The sequence below is a fragment of the Columba livia genome, chromosome 2 (genome assembly GCF_036013475.1).
Source record: "Columba livia isolate bColLiv1 breed racing homer chromosome 2, bColLiv1.pat.W.v2, whole genome shotgun sequence".
Classification (NCBI taxonomy): Eukaryota; Metazoa; Chordata; class Aves; order Columbiformes; family Columbidae; genus Columba; species Columba livia.
Window position 1 is genome coordinate 41,352,266 of NC_088603.1, and position 27,441 is coordinate 41,379,706.

Genomic DNA, 27,441 nt, shown 5'->3' on the forward strand with positions numbered 1-27,441 from the left:
CCCTATCGATATATAACTTGTTCCTCAATGGCACTTTTGATCTTGGTGGTGCTGTTTTGAGAACCCTTGCTAGGTTTGATGTTTTGGTCCATAAGATTTACCCATTTGTTTTATATCAGGCCACTCGGGAATTTCTTTCCCACTGTCTTCACCTGCCACAGCCGTGAAGATTCACAGACTGACAAGATGATGTTTGGTGGTGCCTCATCACCTGTTGGTAGTAGTTCCATCACCAGATAAAAGCAAAAAAAGGAGAAATAGCCACTAAAAATCATTCAGTGTTGTAAGGATTTTAAAGAGAAAATTATAGAGACTCCTATTATCCACCTAGAATTGTCTGGGGTTTAGGAAACCAAGATCATAATAGCTGATAGCTATGCAACTACACCACCTGCCTGACTGTAGCAGAAAAATTAGCAAAATCTAACACTCTGTCTTAGCGATCAGTTATTCCAGCTTGTCTTCCCTTTGCAAGAATACAGGCAATAATGCAATTGTTTTATAATAAATTACATTATCATCACATTGTATTATGTAATTACAGAGAGATATAAAATTTTGTTTGCTTTTAATCTTCTAACTTTTATGAAAAGCTTTCAAGCACAGCCTGAAAGGAAATCTAACAAGCTATATTTGCACATACATTTTGGATGCCTGGGCATTTTGCTGACAAACTGAAATGTCTTTAATGGAACCTTGTTTCCACCAAGAACTGAATACCATCTTTCAGATGTTTTAGGTTACGCACTCTAAAATGGCCTTATGCCAAATCACGAGTGAGTCACTTTTGAAAATTTAAGATCCTGTATCTAGTATCAAAAACCAGCAAAAAATAAATTCCTTAACTATTATCAAAGCAGTACCATAATTTGGAGAAAATGAAAAGCCCACTGTGGCTGGTTTCTTTTCTAAAACAAAACACAATGAAACACCACAGAAAGGATTTTCAACTGAGAAGTTACTAAAAACAATCCACACAAAAATAAGTCTCTTTCTTCAGCTGGGCGGGGGGGGAATAATATTTTGCATTTCTCACAAATTAAACAACTTCTGCCTGTATTTTAGAAGAAAGATCAAAATAGTGGCAACAAAAGCTTGTCTACTTTTTTAACATGGTGATGCACATGCCACATCAACCCATCTCGAGCACAGTGCCTCTAGAAGTTTAAACCAAGTATATCATATTTCTACCACAGACTATAAATGCTAAAGATCAGAATCTCAAAAAATTTACCCAGCAAACCTATCGTAAGTAGCAGTTCGCCCGCACAAGGCTTGAAGAATTGACATTTCCAAACTCTTAAATTCCACTATGTCATGACTTTACGTATCATTGCTTCTGTAGCATGGCACAAAATCCTGCATTCACGTGCAAAACCACTGAAAAGCAGAGACTGGTGGGGCGGCAGCCCAATTTCTCATCACTCAGCTTCCATATTCATAATTCCTAGCAAGTTCTGTAAAGTAACCGACATAGACTGTCAGGAAAAAACAAACAAACTAAACAAACAACATTCAACATAGCTGAAATTGTGTTGGTTTAACGCTAAAGAGAGCAGCTCTATATGCCAGCACAGCAGGGAAAAGTTAAATTGCTTTTAATAGACATGCATTTAGTGCAACTAGTATAATCTGCAGTGACATTTTCCCCTGTCTATTATGTAAGCTGAACACTAAACTTTTGCTCTTGTACAGCATATTACCTATCTCCAACACAATGCCTTATCAGCTTTCTCTCAATTTTTAAGATATTTTAGTAGCAGAAGAGAGGGGACTTATCGGATTCTTGAGATTCTTAAACTCCTGTTTTCTTCCGTTCTGTCTTTATGTTGCCATGCAGATATCAATTCACACATGCTTCAATGGGCAATGTTATTTGTTCAGTTAGCATGGCTCATACTCTATGTCTAACAACCTCTCTGAGAAGTTTAAGTCACCACAAAAAATAATTTAAAATGCAAACAGAAATCCAGGGAATTCCACAAAGAAAAGCTGAGACTTCAAACGTCAAGGACTGTCAATCCATTTCACCAGTGCTATTCCCTGTCACCTCTTCTTCTGAATTTCAGAAAAAAGTTTAAAAGTTAGAAATACCACTATTTTTATAATCTAGGCATCATACAGAATGTAAGAATATCTACAGAAAATCTACAAATGCACCTTAGAAAACAAGGTGCTTACCTTGCCTTACATTTCAGCAGCAAGCAATCCCTGACTTCTCGGAGCACAATTAGAAACCCCAACCATGATGATTAACACTGTGGCTACAAAGATGACTTCACATGCATGAACTGACCAGGCTGCATAGCTGGGTGCTTGAATCAACACGGTCACAAAACCCCAAGCACACTCCTGTCACCTTCCCGCAACCTTCACAGCAGCAATTTTACTCAGGAAAACTTCCAAAATGGCATTCAGCAGTGGATGCGGAGATCAGAAACTGCCCATAGAAAGAGCAAAACAGGTAATGGCAGACCTGCTCCAGTAAAACATCAGTTTATAATTCCAAGATACTTAAATTGTTACTTCTTTCCCAATCTTTCTGTCCATCTGTCTACTGTTATCCACCTCACTGCTGCCACTTGAGATATCTTAATCCTAAACCTTTCAAGATAGTGAGCTTCAACAGAATGAATTGTTTTTAATGTATTGTGATAGACAAATAACACTAAGTGCCAGCAAGTCTGCATATTTAGGATTCAGTACTCAAAGAAGCAAGTAATTAAAAACTAGTGATTTTGCAAGACAAGTTCATAAGGGCTATAAATACAGCACATAGCATCAAAAGACCTCATCAGCCAGACATCTGAGTACCAGAAGGAGATGCAAGGCATAAAAGAAATCAAACCTTCAAAAGCAACATACCAAATTGATTAGGCAATACTGAAAGAATGAGTCTGACAGGAGATACTTTATTGTGTATATATGCCAAACATGTTTACAATTTCTCTTCAAAGACCTTTCCTGATAGTAACAGATAGTTTGTGTCATGCCTGTCTTCCCCTACTGTGTATCCCATAATAAATAACACTGCCTGCATGAGACAGAATGTCCCTTCCAGGTATGTGTCACCTCCTGAAAGGTTACTAAAACAGTCCTATGCCAATGCTTTCAGAGCTGGATCTCTGTTTTTCCCAGTCTGCAGGATGAGCACACAGCGCATGAGCACAAGCATATGAGCACAGACAGTGCTACGTTCAGGTGCAAAACACACGCTACCAACAAGAAGATGATGAAGAAGTAGAAGAACAGTTGCACACTTGCTGAACCATCCCACTGACACTACCCTGTGCGTCTGACAGAGAGCAGAGAGCCATCTCCACATGAAGCTTTCTCACTGGAGCACTGGGGTGGGTGTCAGGCAGTGACAGCTGCTGTGACAGAGCAGCTGGGGTGGCTGACCCAGGTGGTATCAGTGGCCAGGTCTCCACTGACACTAAACCCTCCCCAAGACAGAGCAGAGTGCACACGTGTGCCTGTGAGCTCCCCAACGACAGGATCAGAAGATGACAGTTTGGAAAAGCATTACATGAGGAGAACAGAAATCCATGGAACTGCTAACAAACTCATTCAGAAAACTCACAATGCTCATGTGGGGCTCCATGATCGGAATTTCAAATATAAGATTCACCTTCTACTCCTATACCAGAAAACATTCTCTGCCTTCCATTGAGATTTTGTACAGGGGCTGAGAAGACTGCCCGTGCCCACTGGCTGGTGAGGACTGTGGCAACAGCAGCGGCTGATGCTCTGCCCTTTCTCAGAAAACAGATGCTGAATTAGACAAGTAACAGGAAGCAAAACCACCTTAAGCTCTCTCAGTGCAAAGGGAATTTTTTTCCTTATTACACTACAAAAAACAGGGGCGGGTGGTAGGCTGTATTTCCATTTTATTTTCTTTGGGCTTGCTTTCTTCTTTTATTTCAGACAGGTCTCAAGCTAGTACGGCTGAGAGCAATCTCATACTTACCTGGCAGACCCCCATCTGTGGGTAAGGTCCTCACATCACAGTAGCATATTAACATTTTTCCCTCCAATTATTTTTGCCCAGTTTTCAACTTTCCAGGTCAAAAAGCAAGGAAGAGCTTCAAACACCTATGTGGGGTGTCTCTTCTTCCTAAAAAGAATTAACCAGAAAAAGTGCAGTTCAGAATTAATAAAGCCTCAGGTCTTTTCCACAGAGGCTTTGTGAATCTTTTATACAGAGGAGGGTTTCTCATTTATCAGGCAGCAGAAAGGGAAGGGCTTTCCATCAGGTGATTTTGAAATTCTCAGTCAAAGGTTAACTTGGTTTTTAACTTCAAAGTACAGAAAATCTTGGAGGCTGAAAGAATACAGGGCTAAGGGCTGCCCTGAAAGTAAAACTTTGGAGGGATATTACCAACCTGAAACCAGGCGACGAAGGCATGTAAAGCTGCCTCCTGTCCTACACCTTTCCTCACCCTCTGTGAAACCAACATAGACAGATCCTAAGAAGTAAAAACTCCATTTTGGAATATTAAAAATATAATCAGATTTTTCTGGCTGGCAGCACCCCAGAAGGAAAGGCAGTTTCACTAATTAAGATCTGAACTTCTGCTTCAACTTAGTTTTTCATTATGTTACTAGATATTTTAAAATATGGTACTCATTCATTGCAGGGTGCAGCACCCGCAGGGCAGTGAGTAATGGTTTTACTCTTGCTTCAGTACTGGCAGCAGCATGTTGGACTGGAAAATGAACTCCTATTTCCCATCTATTTTTATAATCGGTTTCTCTATCATCTCCTTAATTCTTACCCCCACACGCATGATAGAAACAAAACATTTAAGTCTCGGTACTATGCTGAAATACATTCACAATGCTGCCATTGACTCAAGACAGCTATACTGGTGACACTGGCTCATAACTGAGGACAGCACTTGGCTCCAAACTGTACATCTGTGGCCTACATGAAAAATTCATGAGCTAAATCTTTTCACTTGTTTTATAAGTAGGAGACAAAACGAGAGAGTCATCACTTAGCCAGGGATGATTCAAAATTTCAACCTAGAGTATCATTTTAAGCAAAGTAACTGGTAACAGATACAAAGTATATTTTCTCAAAACAGAAAAAGGACAGGATTAAATTATTTTATGCCATGTTTTTCTTTCATACATTGAAAAAGTAAAAAATACCAACCAAACACAGTAAGATATCAGACACAAAATAGAAATCTGTAGCATTATATGCCTGAGTATGTTTTGCTGCAGCCCTGAAGTCGTACATGTTACTGAGTTCTGGTCTACTTGCAAGTTTTCCTGTTTCTCCAAACACAAACACTATTTTTGGTATTTTGTAACTAGCTCTATATTATGAGGTGATATTAGCTGTGGGGGTGACAGCTGGCTGGAACTTTTGAATAGCAGGGTCTCTCTCTGATACACATGCAGCTCTGTATTAGCTCTCACAAGATGCACTGTTTACTAAAGATGATTACCCATGAGTAAATAATGAGTCATGATATCCTTAAAAAAGCAAACACGCAGAGTTAAAGAATAATTTCTAACATGGGTAAACAGACAGGACTGAAGATTGAATCACTTATGTTCACTTTTCCTAATAAAGTGTTAAAAATTATAAAAGCTACAGAAAATAGCCATAATTAGATAAAAATATGTTACAAGATCCTGGAAAGACTGTATCTCTTTTCATATGACTGCAAAGCACCATTTACAGACATACAAAGAGGTAAATGCAGTCTTAAATATATGCAGAAACAAATGGAAGAAGGACTTTTATTTGGATGAAACAACACAAACACACCACAGTAATTTTGTCGTTCTTGCTGGGTTGCTGCACTATCCTTATGAACAATGCGGACCATTTAAATGCTACACATCAGAATCAGGCAGGAAAGGGGAGCTGTAAACCCAACCCTGCAATTATAACAAGCAGGTAAACTGCTCATTTTTACTATATGTTATCAGACAACTTCCTAGCACTTTGAGATTTTGCTGTTGGGGAATTCACCTCCAGACAATCACTGACAGTGGTGAAATCCTCTCCCTTTCATTATTGTTACTTCCATATGAATCTTATTTCTAATGCTACCTTACACATTTCTAAGTTCATCGCCAGGCTTCAAAAGCTCCTCTGGGGAGTATGATGGCAGAATGAAGATTAGGAAAAATATGCTTATATCATGTCCACTCAAAACACTATCTGTCTGTAAGCCTACACTGGTTTGCTCCCAGCCATTCTGCACAGCCTCCCAGACACCTGTGAAGCTCATTGGCAACTTAAAAGTTAAATGGAAGCTAATGATCCTTGTGACATCTCAGCAGCTGTCAGAGTGGTGGCTCTGGAGTGACTCTAAGAGTTACAGACCATAAACACACTCTACGGTAAGTGCACCTTTTCATATAACCTTCTGAAATGTTTACTTGTAAGGACTAAACACATATATATGCATATTTAAGGAAAATCAAATTTAAGGACAATAAGGAATTATGAGAATATAGAAAAAAACATGCACCTAACCTGCTTTTTTTTTTTTTTTTTGTGAATACTGCTGTACTAGAAAAGTATCTGGATTGTAAGTTGAAATTTATGTTGCTCAGCTGTTAAGAATAATGCTCTTTACTCAACATGCCACATTCTGGAATTATGGAATATATTTGAATTATATTTGAAAATTTCATGAGGATGAAATAGTCATGTTAGATTTCTTTGGGAAGCTGGGAACACCACTCAGGTTTTACCATGGTACTTCTGTTCAAGCCTGGGTATGGCCATGACATTTTGGAGAGTGCTGCCCAGCTTGGGTATCAAGCAACCAGGGAAACATACACCAAACACAGCTCTGATGCACAGACAGGGCTGCTTCTCCCCCTTTCTTCCCTGTTGTCGTGGTTTAACCCAAGCTAGCAATACAACCATGAGAGCCACTCACTCACCCCCCAAATAGGGGAGAGAATCAAAAGGAGAGAAACTTGAATTGAGATAAAAACAGTTTAATAAAATAACAAAATACTAATACACTACTAGTATATATATATATATATATATATATAAAATATATATATGAAATAGAAACAGAATATAAAATAAAAGATAGTCAATGCAATTCCTCATGAACACTCTCCACACTGAGCAGCACCTGGCCCCCAACAGCTGATCCCAAAGAAGAGAGGAAAAAAGCACAGAAAAGCCCAGTGGCTTCTGCAAAATGGCAAAAGGCCTAATTAAATGTCCCAAACGGAACTCCCCCGGTTCTGACAAAGAGAGTAAAGAAAGCCAAGAAGCAAGAGAGAAACCCCAGAAGATCCCCACTCTCCTTAAATATGAAGCATGATGCTAATGGGATGGAATACTCTTATTGATCAGTCTGGCTGTCAGTCAAGCTGTGCCCCATCCATGCCCCCCTTCCTCAATGCCTCACACCTGTGGGCAGAGCACTCAGAGTGTCCTTGGCTCTCAGGCCAGAGCAATTAAAAACATTCACTCTGTCCTGGGGTGTTATCTCTTTTTCTCAAACTAAGTTCAAATAATGACGATACTGGCTATGAAAAAGGAAGGTTTCTAACAGCATGAAGAAAATTAACTCATTTTCAGTCAAACCAGCACACTTCTACAAGCACACTAGTCTTGAAACGTAATCAACAAATTCCATGTGGTTATTCATAGTTCAGGTTTTTGAGACTATGTGATTTTAAAACACAAGTTTCTAAAAATTGTCGTAACATTTCAAATAGTATTTTTTAGAGAAGAAGCAGGCAGCTAGTGAGATGGCCAACCACAGAATGGATCACACAACCCGTCCTACAAGTTTCTTAAATTACACACACTTACACTTCTGAATCAGGGTCACATGTGCATGTAACCTGCAGTTCTACGAGGTACTTCTCATTTTTTGGCTGACTGATGATTGCTAAGATCACTGAAAAGGCATGGAGTAGCTTTAGCTGCTAATGGTCATAGTAGCAAAGATGGCACTTCTTCCCCTCAAAACTTAACATACTACCATAAAGAAAAGAAAAAAGAAGAAAAGATGAGTGCAATTGGAGCACTTCAACTAGAATAAAGACCCCTTTAGGGCACTTCCACTGCCAGCCTGAAGTTTAAAGGGAAAATGAAATAAAATCTAAAATGTGACATGGCACTTGCAAGACTACATATGCCTACATTAGGCATATACAACAGAATCCTATTTTCTGCTGTATTTTGCATTATATTATGTGAATGTTTAATTAAGAAAAAAATACAGTAAATAGGAATTACGTCAATATGAGTATTTTTGTTTTTTTCTTTTTATGATGTAAATGCTCCATATTCTCAATGTTAAATTAGGTCAAAGGCACTATTTAGTGTTCAAAACCAGAGCATGTCACAACTATCAAAAATGACCACACAAGAGGGGACTTCAGTAGCTGCCTATCCCTTACACTACCAATGCTGTATCATTCTATATCATACACCTGCTGGTGCTTTACACAACTTCAATTTCTCTCATTCATTTCGAAGGTGATAACACCATGACACACAGACCAGAGTCCTAGATCCATCCCTTCTAATAAGTAGAATCCTTCACTAAAAATAATAATAATAATAGTTTTAAAAAAAAAAACACAAACACTTTGACCTTGTCATCTTTAACAATTAATTTCAAACAATTCAGACATACTGTGCCAATACAGATACAGACACCTTGCAGTCTTTGCTTAATGTAATTGTCCTTTCATTCCCTCTATTATTTTTACAGCTCCTCCTTGAGCACTCTTCTGTTTAATCTCTTCTGGTTAGGGAAAAAAATAAATAAATAATGAGGGGTACACAAAAGGGAACGCAGTGTCCTAGGACTGGGCTTATGTGAGCCATAGGAAAATGGTACAAAGCTGCGAAGAGCTGGGATTGCCATAGGCTGACATCATGACCTCTGTTTACAGCCATAAATTATATCAGCAAAGAGACAGTGTTCTGCCTGACTGTATTTTTTAATTTTTTATCTCTTTTTTTTTTATTATTATTATTACTGTGCCTGTCTTTGCTTTACTGATTCTAGTTACTTCCTCCAATTTGATAACGGTCTAACCAAACATGTATTCTTCCTACATGTCCAAGCAAAAGACTCAATTTTACTGTCAACACAGCCAGATCAAAGCAGCTAACCTGTTATGGAAACATCAAGGCCAACACACTAATAATGTCCCAATTTCTTATGTTAACCAAAGCAATAAAATTATACTTAATTAACAAAGAGTAATTCAGCAGAAACATAACTTGAAGAGAAGTGCTGACAGAAAATGAAGTGTATTGACTCAATATAATGCATTTACAACCAGAAATTCAGCTACTAATCTACAAAGTGTTCAAAAGATACAAAAATACGTGCTATGCTGCACATTCAGAGATAACAAAAGAATATAGTATCTTATTTCAGTAGGTTTTGTTACATTTGTAGAATTACAAAAGAGCATTAATTGTTTTAAATATTAATACCACTAACTGGTGTATGAAGGTATAAGGACTCATACTGAGTTTTCACAAACTCTCACCAAGTTTGTCATAAAGATATCAGTAAATAAGAAATACAACAAGATTCATCAATCAGATTCCACATTACGTCAGAAACAAAAGTGATATGGCACAAGTGTGAAGAAGAAGGAAAACAAAACAAAACAAAACAAACAACCAAACAAAAGCAAACAAAATCAAACCAATAGCAAGGTATAAATTTAATCCCTAAATCAAGATATCAGGCTTGCCATCCACGCAGATGCAGATGGCTGGGTATACTGATTCCAAATTTAGTACTATGGATAAAATTATTTCTATGTTAAAACATACCATAAGTAGATCATTTTGCTCACAAAACTACTGAACTTTGGAAAATAGTAAGCTTGTATCACCTACTTTTATTTTTGCCTTTCTCATTTCTCCATCAGTAATAACCACTGAAGGCAAACTTGCACTATGTTTCATTTTGGAGTCCCGACTCCTGATTTCAAACATTGCGGGAAGATGTCTGTTTATTAAACATACGTAATGTTGGCTGAATTTTAAAAATCATTGTTGGGATCATAACTTTTTCTTTCTGACATAGCACTTCTGGGCACTACTTAAGGTCATAATCTGCCTTTGATAGTCACTGAGACTTTCTCACATGGAAATGAGACAGTAATTCTACCCTTTGATATTATTGAAAAGGTAACTTGTTTACTACTAGGAACAGTATTGAAGAAAACACATCCAAGCAAATCAACATTAAAGTATCACAAAGACTGCTGGCATCTGCTGGCTATAAGCTAGTAGTTCAGATTTGCTATGTTGATACAGTATATAAAAGGAGTAACACCAGACATTTTTTCTGACTCAAAAACCATCCACCCAAAATACCAAAAGCATGTAACAGACATGAATTCCCAAAAATTATCCTCAATACAGATAAAGTCAGCAAAAGTAAGCATTTAAACTGTAACTTCTGATCTGCCCATCTGCTTTCCCCACTTAGCCCTACTCTCCAGATGGGAAAACAGGTGAGGTCTTGAATTACTCAGGTGTCACTCTGTAGTTTTGCCCACACCCTTCTTCCTCTTACACCATCACCCCAGTGTTGTGAAATTTGGATCTCCTAACAGAGATTGCAGCTCTTAACCTTCACACCACAGTAGGTAAAGCTCAGTCATATTCTATCCTGTGCTTTGCAACATCTGCAAGAATGAATCTCTCAAATTCTTCCTGCCTACTGCTCTTTCTGGGTTTAAATACTTGTTCTCTTAAAGAAGAAAAAATGACATTGAGGTTTTCACAATCCTAATTTGCAAATTGTTTCAAGCTCTTTTAGATTAGACTACTTTCCAAAGCAAACACAGTAATACTACACTGCTCTCATTTCCCTGGCTTACGACTGCAGGGCACACGATGCATTTGCTTCTTTCAGCTGCCTGTGTTCACAAATGGCTTTCATTGACTTCAGGAGATCTTTGCAAAAGTCCGTGATGTTCCACTCTTCCAAAGCTATTTAAAGGAATCATACAATCATAGAATACCAGGTTGAAAGGGAACACAAGGATGAAGACCTATAGAAACACTGAAAAGATTAGGCATGATGTATCAGGAAACCCCCAGCAACAAACATTTAAAAAAAAAAAATCAGATACTATATTGGATCTTGTAGATCTGGACTGATGAGTGGTAAAGGTCTGCCTTTAAATATCTTTCTTGCACCACCAATTAACTAATTCAGCTGCAGACTTATGATCATCAAAATCGACTACAGCTCTATCTACACAGACATGTTTTGAAGAGACTGAGCTCAAGTTATAACTTGGCTTGGAGCTGAACACCACAAAGGGGAGTCCAAGCTTTTCCTCTCATTGCACGTTATGCTTGCCCGGACAGCAAGCAACATCCTGTCAGCAATCCATTTCCCCTCTGCCTTCTATCTCCAAGGTAAACTGCTGACAAGCCTTCCTGCTAGTCCTCCCAAGCTGAGGAAATAAAATATGTAAAAAATATTGAGACATGGAAAGCTTTTAGAAAAAAGGCAGCCTGCAGTGTTGCTGCAAAACACGGGTTAAACTGATACGAACTTACATTATAAGCATGAATTTTGAGCTGCTGTTTGTGGATGAGCTCGAGCTGCGAGCAAAGGTGAGGAGATGTCTGGCACATGCCCTGGCTGCCAGCCAGTGTCCACCTGGTCCCCACAGGGCTGCCCCATGAGTAGGTGTAGCAGTAATGGGAGAGGGAAGATTGTCTCCTTGGGCTCAGGTTTTATGGCTGCAATTCCACCACTCTCTTGCTTTCAGAACTTGGGTTTTTCAGTGGAGGGACACGTAACCCAAGAAAGAGATCTCTGGAAAAATTCTGGGAGCCAAACTGGGCAGCAAAGGTCAAGGGAGAGGGGAGGGCAAGGGTTCATAGAGCAGTTTGCTTATGCAAATTTGGCTTTTTACACTTACATGCCTGTGAGCAAAGCATGTTCAGAAAACGACTCCTAAACAGCAGCCAAGAACCTGGCTACTTTTTATGCCCATATGACTCTTTCTGTAGGATCAAAGGCAACAACCACGAGCATTGGCCCCTTATGAGCAAAGGTGAGAGCACAAATTCAGTTTCCAAGTTTTAAGTAAGCTCACAACTTTGATGTGTGCATGGAAAATGCATTCAGGGCACTTTTTAAAGTTAAAGAGCTGCTTAATTTGTTTGTGTAGACAGAAGCAGTAAAGTTTGCTCTCTGTTGGTATGAATTCATAATATTTTATTGACTCCCCTGAATTTATAATGGGCAAGCCTGGCAGACCAGCCTATTTTTAAATGTGCTCTCTACACTTCCCATCAAATGAATCTATCTTAAATTATTTTTTATCTTGCTCATCTCTGAGTGAACTGCAATTTCCCATATCAGACTGCCCATCTCAAGATGAACTTTTCCAGAAAGCTTCAGTCACAGAATGGCTGAGGCTGGAAGGTACCTCTGGAGACTGCTTAGTCCACCACCCTGCTCAGGCAGGGTCACCTGGAGCAGGCTGCCCAGGACCATGTCCATCTGGATTTTCAATATCTCCAAGGAAGGAGATGCCATAACCTCTCTGGGCAACCTGCACTGGTGTTCAACCAGTCAGAATGGTCTTGCTATTTCTGCAGAAGAAGCCAAAAGAAATGTTGTGGGGTTTTTTCCTATATGCAAAATTTTGGACTCTTTTTCTTTCGACTACTTGAGTTCTCCTACTCCTTGGAACAGAACATGTAATTTGGCAAACAAAGCCCTTACGACAAGAATTAACCCAGCTGTCTCTGTGAAAATCTTGTCAGAAAGGGAAAATCAGGTAAGAAGGTCTTGCCTAAGTTTATCTGTGCTCCATGAAAAAATTCATAGTATTTGGAAAAAAAACTGGTTTCATTCAGACTCTTGAATTTACCGGCATCTGAAGACATCTGAAGGCAAAAGGAAGCACACTACATATACATACATTTCTCCATATCCATAGCTCTATATCAGGTAACAGGCACCATAGAGAAGCCAGTGCAGAGCCTGAGGTCCAGAGGTACAGTCCTGACTGCAGAGACTAGTGTGGCTCTCCCCCAGGACAGCCCAAAGAACCTAGAGAAGTTCAGCTGGCCATGGTATCTGCCCCATGCCCCGCGGACTGCAGTCCAGCAAACCGAGAGGACTGGGGCAAAGGAGGAGAGGCCAAGGGAGAGCAGCTGCCTGGCATATCAACCCTTGGTCTGGGGCAGTTTGGGGAAAGTCTGCTTGTTCCTCCTTCTCCAGTCATCACACTGGAACAGTGACCTGGACAGACTGTCAAGGCTCTAACCACTCCATGTCCTCTGGTTTGGAGCTATCAAAGCCCCTCACCAATTGACATCAACAAGAGCACTCTCAAAGTCTGGCTGCTGGGCACTAACCCCTTCTGTCTCTCATGAAGAGCAAAAAATAAGGGCTTGATAATGACAGATTTATTATTAGACAGGTGAGGGGAAATGCTGAAACACTCCACAACCACAGTTGACGGGTTTGATCATAACCAGGTTTAACCATAAACAGTGAGCACTGAGAACACCCAGAGCTGTGCCACAAAGGGAGGGCTGAAAGCAAACAGCTGAAGGTCCACGTTGGGGTTCGACTAGACGATCTCTGAAGGTCCCTTCCAACCCAAACTATACTGATTCATGTAAGAAATGGGCAATCTGCCCTAAAGAGAAAATAAGGCAGAGGACAGAAGGAGACAGAAGCAGCAGAGGAAGGAAAGCACCTTAGCCCAGCTGTCCCCCTCTCAATTATCCTTCATCAAAGCAGGCCGTCTTATCCATGTCACTGGAGGTAGGATGGGGAGACCAGGAGGGAACAGCTCTATAGAGAGGGTATGACCAGAGCCCTCCCTCACTTGGGAATTAGGGAGTCCAGCACTTCCCTGCCCCAGGCCACACCATTCCCACCCATGACTAACCTCCTCCACCTAGCAGAGAAATCACTTCTACCTTTGCAAAATTAAAGGGTGTTTTGATACGAGGCCTCTTGAAGAGATCACAGAAGATTCTTCTTCCTCACAAAGCACACTCCCACTATTCACTGACTGCAAAGGCATGGCCAGAGTGGCTGCACACACATTTCCTGCACCCTACTGGAAGAGGGAAAGCAGGTGAAATTCAGCCTCTCTGGGCAGAGGATAAAAGCAAAAGGGGCCCCCTTCCCAGGAGGTGTGACTATCAGAGCAGCCTCTGGATTCTCCCACAATTCAGCAGAAGTGAAGACAGCGGCCACCAATATGATATCTTGTGCAGCAACCTACTTGGTAACAAAGACAGCTTCATACATTTTGGAGGTTACCACCATTTTTGACAATGGGGAAGGGGACAAAACAAACAAACAAACAAACAAAAAAAAAAAACAACACCACCACCAAAGAACCCAACATGCAGTAATGCAGAAAGACTGGAAGACAAAAGCATCAGGTGTGGCCAACACAATGGCAAGCAGGACTCTTGTCACTGACCTATCCCTTTTGGTGGCAAGAAGACCCTGTCAGAGGGAACCAAGGATGGTGCAACCTACTCTGCCAACAGCAGCAGCGTAGCAGCTGCCTTAAGCATCTGCCAGATTCAGCAGTGAGGGCAAGTGACAGGACATGCTGTGAGGAAATGAGGTTAAGGATGACATCTCCATGCACAGGACTCTTCAAGGAAAGGAATTGTCTCTAGCATCCCCATCTCTAGCATTCCCTGAGGCAGGAGATGTTTGGGTCGGGGGAAGAAGGGGGAAGAGAGCTGAAGAGTTTACAACAGTTGAATGCTAAGTTGGATAATCAGGGTAGACACTTTCACGGTGCAGAGAGCTAACTGATTTTCAAATCAAACTTCACAATAACCAGTGACAAATTTCTGTTACATGTGTACAATTTACAGGCAAGGACCACATGCTCCCTTTATTCTATGTAACCAACTGTATTCCCTGTGATCTGATGTTCAGAAGTTTCATAGTTTCAGATAAAGTTAAGATGAACTGTAGTTTTCAAACACAACCATTACTACATAATGCTGAGCACCCTGAAAAGTGAAGCAGTACCATTAGCAGACTTTAAACCTTGATTTATCTGCATATACTCAAAAATACCTGAATTAAGGCTGGATAATCAATTCTGGTATTTCTTTTCCTTAGTGCTTGACATTATAACCTTGATAATCAGTAACTTATGCAGTTAAACACTGGATCCAAGTCCACTGGCCCAACTAAGCTGTTCTATTCTGGTCACATAGAACACTTGATTAAACCAAATAACTTCATTAAGTCACATCAGTGAAACGGGTACAACATACATTACATGCAGTTCAATGCTGCATAGGAAGTACTCTGTGTTCCAGATACAATTTTCTCTATATTTGTAGAAATAAAATTATACTTTAATATTTAATGGAAGTAATTATTTTGCTTTAAAAATGAAATTAGTCACAAATATTTTATAGGCTAATACTCTTTTAGTGCACATGTGCATGGGCATGTATATTCTGGATTTATACAGATACAACTCCATACAGAATCTTTCCCTGTTTATCTAACCGGATAATGTGTTTCACCTTATCTTTTTTGGGAAAATAAATGCAATAAGGAAAGTAAGACACCTAACTTAAAAAAGAAGACTCAAGATAAACCCTTCCGTTTCCTGAAGGCAAGAACATGAAAGGCATGAAAGTTATTCTAAGCCCTATACACAAATGCTGCAGCTCCTAATTACACTTTGAAGCACTTGCACACAAACACGCCCCATTTTTTAAAAATATGTTTGAAATATTCAAAAAAAGGGTGGGGAGAGACAGCCAGCAATAGGTTAATAAACCACGGAAATAAAATTATTTTAATGTAAAGCTAGGAAACAGATAGTATGATTTCACATGAATGCAATCCTACCTGTCAAGGGTTGCAACAAGGTAGGCAAGTGGACCAGGAATAATACGATTGTGCTAAAGGCCAGATGAAAAACCAATGCTAAAGAAGAAATATTGTCAATTTGTTAGTGCTCATTCCTTCTATAGGTAGGAAACCAAGAAGCAGTAGCAGCATCACTCCATACCTGCTGAAGTACAGCTTGGCTGGAGCACGTGGCAAGTAGCGGGCACAGCTGAGCTGAGGGAAATACTGCAATGTGATGGGCAGCGTTAACAGCGTACTAAGGGAGACCAAGGTGCAAAACCAAGGTGGTGGAAGAAAGACATGAAGGTCTGCAAATCCATGAATCACGAGAAAGGAAAAGGCCCATGGTTCCAGAACTTTGTACAGATGTAGATAATGAGAGCAAAGACACATGACTCAAGGATGCCAACTTGCAATGGTGGTGAAAACAGCTGTTCTTACCCACATATTTTTCTTGTGAATATTTCAAAAATGGTTCACTTGTATCCATGTCACTAAAATATCAGTTACTGAGCAATTCTCCAACAATCCAACTACTTACGTAGTTGAGAAGTACTTCTAATTTTCTTCAAAGAGCTCCTTTATTTTCCTACACCACAGCTATTCCAAAAGCACATCCTACCATAGAGCAACATTGTTGCTGTATCTGTGGCTTACAGTTCATTCCTACCAACTCTCATGAAATAATTCGGAAGTTAGAATAGGCAAAAACATTTACCAGGTGAGCAGAATTGATGATCTTTTGTCCAAGATAAAAAATAATGCATTGTGCATGCATACATGTAAGTTGTTTGGTTCTACATGTACCAACTTCACTCCTTCCTCATCCTGCAAAGAAAGACTTACATTTTAACTTTAAATTCACTTAAGAGACATTGATCTTCTTGCCCTGTTTTCTACCTTCCTATTAGGCAGCTTGACAATCAGTTCTTTTCTTTCTTCCAATGGAAGACAGAACCTTAATTTATGGGGGTGGGTTCATCAGAGGACACAGAACAGTTCTGTAATCTAGAATGATCACACTGCTTTCATGCGCATAATCTAATTATAACATAAGAGTATTTGCCATTTCAGTTCATCAGTAAAAAAAAAAAATACTACAATTCTGTATATTTAAGACACTTGAGGATACACAGTAATTTTTTTAAACTGCCCTTTATTCGACTAATTAATAGGTTTAAGTTTCTCAGGACCTTCAATTTTTAATAACCTATAATAGGTCACAGTAAAATGAGAATTTTTATGATCAAAAGCATTCAGAATTGAATATACAACTTAATTTTCTTATTTTAAAAAGGCTTCTTGTTTGCTAACAATTTCACCCTGTCTAGTTGCAGACTGGTACATGCACTTTGACAGTGTGACAATAAACTGAAAAGGTTAACAACTGAACCAAGTTTTTCAACCTATCTTTTTACTCGCAGTGTCCCCCTACCATGATCATGTTTAAAGTAGTGGTGGTGAGTAATGGAAACAATCTCATTCACATGTCGTGAATTAAATGAGAGAAAAAACTTATGCAAGATTCAGTTCCTTTATTCAAAATGCCCTCTTGGACCACGCACAACCAACAAAATAACAGAGAATTGAAGAAACACAATTCTTTAATCTTTACACAGAAATTAAGTGTATTTATAGTCTGCTCTTGGTTTTCATAGCAAAGGTTCTCATAACACATGCATTACTTGTTTAGTTATCCCTGTAAAATATGTAAAACCCTAGCTCACCCCTGAGAAGACAGAGTATTTCTTCACTGCACAATGACAAGTTCAAAAAGCATCAGAAGCAGCACTGCCAAAATAATGGCCATGTCAACCATTCTAACTCCTTTGATGGGATAAATGAAGCCAAGAATTCCCCAAGACCAACATACCTGTACTGCATTTTCTAGCATAGACCTCCTCAAACACTCAGAGGCCTTACTTTAGTTAGGCAGATACAAGAAGCAGAGTACCCTCATGACTTGGCAGAATGCTGCTGTCCTAAACCTGAGGAGCTACCAAACAACAATTATTCATTTATCTATTTTTTTTTTTTTTTTATTTGGATGAGGCCATACAGGAGAGAATCTAGGACTGTATGTGTAAACTTTTCCAGCATTTGGAAATGAGGGAACAAAGATTAACTGTGGAAATATTGAGAAAATCTTTCCTGATCAGACTCTGACAGGAAATTCCTGAACTTAGATCCTGGCAATACTCTCTAGAAACCAAGAGATAGATGAGCTGCCTCAGTCCAGCCCTATCTCCTTCTTTCCTCCAGATGCCAGATTCTCAGGTACTTTGGAAATCCAGCATGGAAACGGACAATACAGCAGAATGAGGCAGCTCTCCTTGGCTACTTTGTATCTTGCAGCAGAGCTCTGCAGTGAAAGGCATCTCCCATTACAGAGCAAATTAGTTTGGCTGGAAGAATTAGCACTTCCCAGGTCCTAGAAGGAAATCCAAGACAAGGGCTCCCAGAAATGGTGCTGCCTTCCTTTATCACAGGCTATTTACCTAAATTTCTTTCATTACATGCATGTCTCTTTTGCCTTCTTCAACTTTTAGTAATAAGCAAACCCCAAATCAGTAAACCAGAATATGATGAAGGAGAGATAATGAGCTCCAGAATTTCCTTTTCCAAGAAGCCAAAATTCCTGGTCTCACCCTTCCGGTAGCAAATGAGATTCTTGCTGGAGGATGTCCTGCCTCAAATCAGGTGGCTTTTTTGAGGTTTCATCTCTTGATTCCCATCCAAACAGAATCAAATTTCAAGCCAGGCTATGCTAGACAATAACCTCTGACAAACTTCCATGATTTAAGTTTAGAAATCCTTCTCCTCCCTACTTCTCTCTTGGCTGGGTTTTTCCATATAGCCAAGAGGAAAAATGCTGCTCATCATCAACAACAGGGAAGCCAGGAGAGGATATATGCCTACCACAGGTATGTGTTTTCTTCAAGCTTCTTTAAGGAATACCAGTGTTTGTTAACATTAACAACTTTCTCCCCTTCACGTTTCTTTTTTTTTCTTAAAGCAGCCAACAACCATGCACTGAACAAGGGAATGTCAATGTGCACATCAGAGAAAGCACATCTTACGACTTCAGATGTCCCACTACTGTAAACTCTTTGAAAAATACCCAAAGAAACCTGTCTGCAGAGTAAGCAGCCTTCAGTGAAAACAAATTCACTTTTTCCAAAATCTCCCATTCCGTGTGCAACTTGGAAAAGCACACATGTCCTGACATAACAGGAAATGATCAGGATAATAAAATTAATGCTGTAGCATATAAAAGAGTGAACAAACACATCACCACCACTTTCTACTCAGCAAAAGAACATTCCCACACAGGGGAAGGAGACAGCACAACAAATTTGACTTTACATAATGACTTGGATATGCAAAGAATTTCAAAAGCACTGAACAATTTGGAGTAGCCATGATGTGCTCAGCACTGGCTCATACAAGACTTGATCCAAAACCACTAAAAATCAATGGGAGATTTGCCATTGACTCTACCAGGCTTTGGTTCGAGCCCTTTTAGCTCTGAACATCAGAGTCTGCATAGTTATAAGCCGATGCAAACCACAGCTAAATCCTCCCTCTTCCAACACAAAGCCATAAGACATTTAAATTTCCTCAGGACCATCCGGCAGCAGCTCCCTCGGTTTCACAACTGGTATGTCAGGACTAGATTATTCCATCATTAGCAAGTAACAATGGAACACACCAGCTCATCCAAAGGTCATTAATTCAAATAAACTCAAGGAAGGCTGAGACTAATTTAAGGGTCCCAGGACTAATAGGAAGGGTGATTCTGAGCCAGTTAGTAGAGAAAAAAACAAACAAAAAACACAAAAACAGCCCACCACACACCAGTCTTGTGAGGAAGTAGGCACCTCCAGTTTCACAAAACTTTTGTTGTTATTGTGCCTTAAACAGATGTTCTAAGAGAAAATGAAGGGCTACACCTTCCAGTGACTAAGTCCACCTTCTTCACCTTAAAAAAGGCTATATTTTTAAATAGTTATATTGTTTACAGTCCAAAACAAGAAATACAACTCAAGCCTCTTGCTGTATGGCAACACTGCTAACTAATGAAATTGCATTGATTATGATAAATTCTCCTGAAAATTACCTTTTTAATACAAAAATTTCTTACAAAGAACAAATCCTTTTTTTTTTCCCCTCAAATGTTTATTCAGAAGTTGGAGCTGGGAAAACAGGAACCAGAGAATCTAGTAAATTGTCTGAACACACAAGTAGTACTGAACTGTAAAAGGAAATCAAATCATTTTCTAAAAAGATCCACAGTCTATCAATTATGCAAACGTATATTTATGACAAAATAAGTTTTGTAAATAAAAGCTAAATATATTACTCTAACTAGCAGATGGCTCAGTTTGAATGTATGAATTTTGTGTTGAGTTAAAATAATAAAAGGAACACACATATACTGTAGAAAAAAAGTCTCATTCGCCCTCCTGAGTCAGAGCTGGTATTTATTACAACATTTTTAACCTGTGTTTCTCCTTCCACTGCCTGGCTCACAGGAGTGCAAACAGGGTTTCTGGGAACCACGGATCTAGCGGGTTCCTGCCACTCACCAGAACAGGTGCGATCGTTTCTACCAGCAAATGGCTTCTTAAGGCTGACAATTTTCCCTTTTCCTTTTTACTCATATGCTGCCTGATCAATCCACCCACAGCAGCTTTCAAGCCTTCCTCCTATATATTTAGTTAACAATTAACACATTTGGCTTTTTAACTTCACAGATTGTTGTTGTTGTTGTTGCTTTAAAAAGTCAAATAAAACTTCAATGGAGAAACTCTTAATGGGGAAATACCACCTATGCTGCAAACATAAATAAGGAAACGCCGGCAGACACGCACCGCACACCGTCGGCTCCCCCCTCCACCTCCCCTGCACCGCCGACCCCCGCGGTGATGAATACCGGCGGCTGCCGAGAACCCCCTCTCTGCCCGCCCCGTCGAGCCGGGCCGCCGCTCGCCCCTCACGACCCCCGGATGCTGCGTGCGGCCGGCGCCCCGACGGACCTCTCGCCCTGACAGCGTTTGCCGTCCGCGCCGGTGACGGCTAAATATAGCGAGCGGCCGAGGAGCGCAGCGTGCGTCTCCCGCGCCCGTCCCGCAGCTCCCCGGGATGAGAGAACGGCCACGAGTGGGGACAGGGCGCTGTGCCCCCGGGACGCCAACCTGCGGAGCCGGCAGCCCCTGCCCACCGCCGGAGCGCCCGCCCACGTCCGCGGGCCGGGGCGCGCTACCCACCCCCCGCACCGAGCGGGAGCCCGCGGTCGGCTGACTTACCGGCGGAGCGGAGCGGCCCGCCTGCCCCTCGCCGCCCGCCCGGGCGCGGCGCTCACCGCGTCCCTCACCGCCAGCCGCCGTCTGGCTGCGGACGTGACCTGGATTCCCCCCGCCTGCGCCGCCACCGCCTCCCGCGGGGCCGCGCACACGCCGCGCTGCGCCCCCCCGGCCCCGCCCGCCCCGCCGCCGCCGCCGCTCACCTCCGGCCGCCGCGACCCGCCCGGCCTCGCCACCGCGGCTCCTCGCCGCCCCGAGCGACGCGCAGCGGAGCGGAGCGCAGTGTTACGCAACGCGCCCCGCGGCCCCTCCGCTCCGCGGAGAGGGTCGCCGGGAGGCGGGCGCGGGGCGGAGGGAAACCGCGGCGGAGCCGGAGCCGAAACCGCCCCCGGCGGCCACTTGTAGCGCCGCTGGGGCTGGCGCCCGCAGGCGGCCGGGATCCCCCCGGCTGCGGCGCGGCACGGCGGGCGGCGCCGGGGCAGGGCGGGCCCCGGGGCGCAGCCCAGTCACCCCGTGTCAAGGGCCCGGACAGCGGGCTGCGGGGAGAGCGCTGCGGGGGTACCCGCGGTGCGGGGACAGCGCTGCGGGGGTACCCGCGGCGCTTTTCTGACACGAAAATTAAAATCCCGCGGCAGTAACGCCGCAACGTGCGGCCGTGAATCGCCCTGACAGGGTCGCGGGCAGAGGAGGAGGAAGAGGGGAAGGACTCCCCGTGGTCAGAGGCTGAGGGCAGCGGCCTCAGTAAGCAACTTTGCTGCAGGCACGGAGGCCGTGCCTCGGCTGCTGGAAGCGGGCACCCAGGCCAGCCGCGGCTTTGCGCAAACACACAAAGGGCTTTTTGACTGCACCTTCTGCATCCTGCCGGGCTGTCCCTGTTATTTACCGTGTACCTTTCCCAGACAGGTTGTGACAGACACACCACGAAGCCTCCAGCACAGGGGTGCAGGCAGCGCCGGTGGGCACAGCTGGCTGGAGGTCCCATCTCTGCAGGGATGCCCAGGGATGCCTTTGTAAGAAAGCCCAGTGGGGGCTTTCCCCTTGCCCTCACACCTCTGGGTTTGAGGAACCACCCCAGGCTGGGCGTGAGGGCTTGTTCGGCAGGCCAGCAGCCCCACAGACTGCTGACCCATGCAGAAGTCAGCAGAGACTAAGTGGGCTGTAGCCAGTGCACCCACTCTGACAGGAAAATTGAAAGCTGACAGGCCTCTGGCGTACAAAATTGGGGGAAATTGAGAAACACGATTGCTGTGCTTTAGCCCAGCACAAATGCTGCTTCTTGCTTGTAGCAAGGCAGGCAGTTTTGGGAGGCTGTACATTCCCTGGCCTTCAGTCACTCTTGGATGTGCTGGGAAAAGGATGACCGTGCATCCCTATCACCCATCTATAATTCATGAGGCAGGGAAAACAAGGAAGGAGAAGTACCCAGAGTCTCATTAACAGCTATCAGCTCAAGCGAGTAAGATGGCGTCTGAAGTAACAACCGTGAAAGCAATAGCTACTTGAAAGAATAAGATCAGTTTGTTTTTCCTTAAGGAATTACAGGAATATTAAAGCCTTCTTGCAGTTCTAAATCATTTAATGCAAATCATTTAATCCAAACAGAATTTTTATAGGCTCATGAGGCTCACTCATTTTGCCAAGAGTGAGTCATGTACAAATAAAATGAAACCAACAAAGAAAAGAGCTCTCATACCATGTGTATGTGGGTGATCCTTTGAAAAACTTGTAATTATTTTTTTAACTCTACCCCAGCCAGGAAGACAGGTTTGTGAAGCAAGAGGAAACCTTGATAACTGAGCTGTAGCCCATCGAGGTGCAGTTTTTCCTTCACCCAGAAAGTAACACAACAGGTCCCTTGTCGGGCCGACGACAGCAATGGTGTGACTAATGTATCTCTCAAAGCCCGTAGTTTCAAACCAAGTTGTGTACTGATATACTAAGGAAGCAAAAGACTTTTAAAAAAAAATGAAAATAATGTTTGGTGATTAATACCTCGTAAAAGAATGCAGTAGGCAGTTAATCCCTCACTTACGGGTTAGTTAAGGACAGGAGTTAAACTTCATTCTTCACTCCCCATGTCATAAATATGTGCTGCTAAACACAGAGCACAGCATGAGCCAGCGGGGTGGTGATGCACTGCTCTGAAATGACTAAAATGCTGGGACACGAAGTCATGTGACAGTGAGAATGGGAGCCTGAAAATGTGTCATCACCCTCATCTCATGAAACGGATCCCTAATGCCATCCACTGATGGCAAATATTTGTGGGTGCTAGAGAGGTAGGGCTATGTAGTACATTCTGATGCTGGCTCTGGCAACAAAGCATTGTTTGGGCGAGATGCATGAGACTATCTCATAGTGCTCCTCTAGCCACCCACTTTGCTTTTTTACATGAGGACAGATGCTCCTGGGTCCTCACGTGACCCTAGTCTCCCTTCCACCTGCTTGGCCAGAAGATGATACTGCATGTGTACTGTAAGTCCCCTGAGTGCAGAAGGACAGAAGCAATGGGAGAAACTCAACAGCATTTCAGTAACAAGTCAAGGGGTTGGACTTAGGGCAATACAGCTGCCCAGGTCCAGTGCGCGATGTGGACACCAGTGAAGCAGAGGGCCCCAGACTTAGGCAATCCAGGACCCTAAGCTGTCAATGAAGTGCCAGTGTCTGAAATACCAGTCCCACCTGGCAGAAAGAGAGGTGCTCTTGCTCCCTTCAGGAGTTTGAGGGTATTTCTGCTTGTTGCTACCAGGGATGTGCTGTGTCTACTATGCATTCACATAAATGCTTTTCTTAGGCAGAGACCATGAGATGGGGGTTCAGGACAAACGCAGGGCATACAGAAGAGCCCCTGAAGCCCTGCAGTATGCCTGGAGTGGGCACTGAGAGAAGAGTGGAGGGAAGGAGGGAGAACACAGCTTGTACAGTCAGGAAAGTAATCACAACTTTTTCCTTCTCCCTCAGAACCAAAGTTCAGGTCATCTACAGCCATAAGCTCCCACCACATTAGTTAACCATGGGTCATGACTTTGTTGACAAATACAGGAGTCAGAAACTTCCTTCAGTTAAAAAGCAACCTGACACTGACGTCATCAAATGACCGAAAGCTGGACCAGGAGTGCACAGGATGCAATCCAGCTCTGAGATAAGCTGGAAGAGAATCTGTACATCTGTCAGGGCATAAGGCTCTTGTCAATGAAACAGTATTTTTTGCACTTTGACACAAAGACATCACTTGGTACCTTGGCTGATTTCAGATGGTTATCCCTTATTGCTCTCAGTTTATTTTTCCTCCCAAGTATTTTTTGTCTGGCTTTCATATCTTGGGGCTGGGTAGGCAGCCGAGAACTCTAGTTCATCTGGGCTTTCTTATGGTAATGGACATCTTGCACCTGCCATCAAACAGCAGATTTCCTTGTTGCTGGTTATTTTGACTGCTTTTCCCTATGGGTCTTAGAATTGTTGTCTGGCAAATCAGTTCAGATACATATGACTTAGTGTTTTTCTCAGAAGTATTACACAGTCATCTGTTCTTTTTTGAGGAAGGGTGTTACTAATTTGTTTATACACAAGCAGGCAGATAGCACAGGCAATGAAAAACAAGCCAAGGAAGGTGCTGAATCACTTGGCCACCTAGCACACATTATCTGGTGGACAGAGAAGCTCCTAATCACTTTCCAAAGGAAGGTTTTACAAAACATGTAGGTTTTCTTATTATTTGTAATTTCTCAGGCCTCTTATTTCCTCCGTCCTTTGAAATAACATGTAGTACAGTGCATGGGAAAATGGTGACTGAAGATGAAAACAGTTATGGTAAAGCATAACTGTCAGTAGTTTAAGACCATTCTGGAGTCTGCTGATTAAATGAGAACCTCACCTTTTGGCAGACAAAGAGAATCCAAACCATTTTGTTTTAAAAACCTTACAAGAACTGTGGAAATCAGGAAGTATATGTGTCACTTTTCATTTTCTAGACTACCAGCAGTGAGCCAGCACAGCAGGAAACCATCCTGTGTGGGTTCGTCTTTAAACCACGGATAACCAGTGCTTACACACACAACAAAACTACCGGGAAGTACGTGAATACAATGACTTTAGATTAATTTCCATTTATTATTTATGATAGCTGAGGTCAATTGTCTCTAAATGCCATGAAAGACTTCAGAACATTTTGGTGTTAACTGAAGGTATTTGGCCAACATCCTCTAGTCTTTGTCTAGGGCAAACATCCATTTCCTATGAAAAAATTGATGCTAAACCACTAAAACCATATACTATTTAATTCTTTTCCTCTTCGGTTTCCATTTCACCATACAGTGTAACATATATCTGTTTCAAGATTTCTGGGGAACCTAAAAATAACGTGACATATTAATACTTTGGTTTTGCACAGAGATCCAATTCCATCCTGCCATCAGAATTCAAAGGGAACCACAGTGGATGTGTGAGAACAGAAGAGAAATGAATGAAAATCAAGACAAATAGGGAAAAAAAATAACAAGAAGGAAAGCAAAAGAGAGAGGAACAAACCCAGCAGCACAATCTAACCTCCAATGCACAGTTCATACCCATTTTTGATCTTTCATGCAAAAACACAGCAGGGAATTTTTCCCAGTTACGCAGGTATGTACATGGCACAGGACATTAGTGTTTGGTCTACGAAACCAAATGACCAAAGACAAAAAAAATTTGAACTGAAAAACAGCAAGATTATGTTATCACCAAAAATCATTTTTAAGATCTGTGTTTCTCAATTGCAACAACAAAGTATTGAAGAAAGCAGTCTTAGCCCTCCTACACTGACACAGGCTTCTAAAAACTAAGGAGGAATTTGTGCATATTCTCCTTTTAATTGCAGAAGTTATTTCACTACAAAAGGCTACTTGGACTGTCATCAAAGGATGATGTGGAGGCTCAGGAAAGTTCAATATGGATCAGAACATTTCTGGTCAATAAGTCTATCAATGGCTAGTAAACATGATGATGCAACCCAGTGAAATCTCTGGCTCAGGAAATTCCCATAAACTCTGACTGCCAGAAGTTGGGAAATCCTGCACTCATCCTATTTCTTCCAGCCTTTCTGCAGGCACCCTCTACTCATCAAAGGCTCAGTCAAAGGCAACCAGGCTAGATGGGTTACTGGAATAAATATAAACCAGTAGTTCATACTTCTTATGCTCTGAAGAGGTGATCAAGGCCATTCTTGTCCTATTATGCTGCCACCTGTGATGAAAATTTTTATGATCCAAATCATGGCTCCAAATCTCATAAAAATTATGGTGGGCCTAGCTTGAATTTCACAAAAATACACAGCAGAAGCAACTCCACATTAATAAATTAATACTAATGGCAAAACTAGATGACAAATGACAGGCATCATTAGCTCAGAGCCGTAGCTTTTCCTTCATTTTGAAAGGGATGGACAAAGGGTGAGATGGACACATCACTAAGGCCAGCCCATCAGGCAAGAAGAAATAGCATTTAACTGACCTGCAGAAGAGCATCTACTTTGAAAGGGTGGAACAGCACTAACGGTTTTGCATACAGTTCCCTTTCAGTGGTGGATAAGGGACATCTCCTTCAAGAATCAAAGCAATAGGTGTTTAAAAGACGCATAGATAAGGTTCTTAAGGACATGGTTTAGAGGTGGACTTGACAGTGCTAGGTTAATGGTTTGACTTTATGATCTTAAAGGTCTTTTCCAACCAAAATGATTCTATGATTCTAAGACTGAATGCAGCTCTGATAGAAGGTAGAGTGGGAAGATGGCTAGAAGTCCTATTGGAAGCAGATCCCTTGTCCCAAAGTGGTGTGATTTCAGTTAAGAGATTAGAGCTTGGAAAGACTTCTGCAGTTGGAATATTTATGATGGGGTTACTCCAAAGGAGAGCTAAAACCCACTGGGGAGAGGCTTGATTTTAGAGGCCTGACACAAGCAAGAGATTTGCAAGTTCCCTCACTCCTAATCTAAGACCATATGGAGCTCAACTACCAGGTGGGTGGGTATATTAATTGAGTGAATGTGCAGCTCATCGTATTCTAAATTGACTTGATCTTCATAAATGAGCATTACTATGGAAAAACATAGCAAGAAACACAGAGATGCCAGGAAATAACCTCCACCTCTAAGTAAAAACAACAAAAAATAGGAATTGAGATTCCACCTTTCTATTAAGCTCATTATAGAATGTAGAAGCCTGGTATCTCTTTTCTGGAGAAGATGAGGCCATCTACTTATTTCAGTAAGTGAAAATATGTAAAAT

The 27,441-nt window shown here is 41.9% G+C and overlaps 1 protein-coding gene across 8 annotated transcripts in view; it reads right to left on the reverse strand.

Moving 5' to 3' along the window:
• The window catches only part of THRB (thyroid hormone receptor beta), a 163,091-nt gene extending 141,471 nt beyond the window's left edge, over positions 1–21,620 (reverse strand). For 3 of the 8 annotated variants that reach the window (XM_065051567.1, XM_065051574.1, XM_065051571.1), the window contains exons 1-2: positions 21,185–21,323; positions 3,971–4,117 (exon numbers count right to left, since the gene is read on the reverse strand). The gene's annotated coding sequence lies outside the window, so the exon portion shown is untranslated. Of the gene's footprint in view, positions 1–3,970; positions 4,118–21,184; positions 21,324–21,384 lie in introns of those variants that run through there. The other 5 variants (XM_065051570.1, XM_065051573.1, XM_065051568.1 and 2 more) reach the window with 4 other exon arrangements.
• Positions 21,621–27,441: the final 5,821 nt, after the last annotated feature.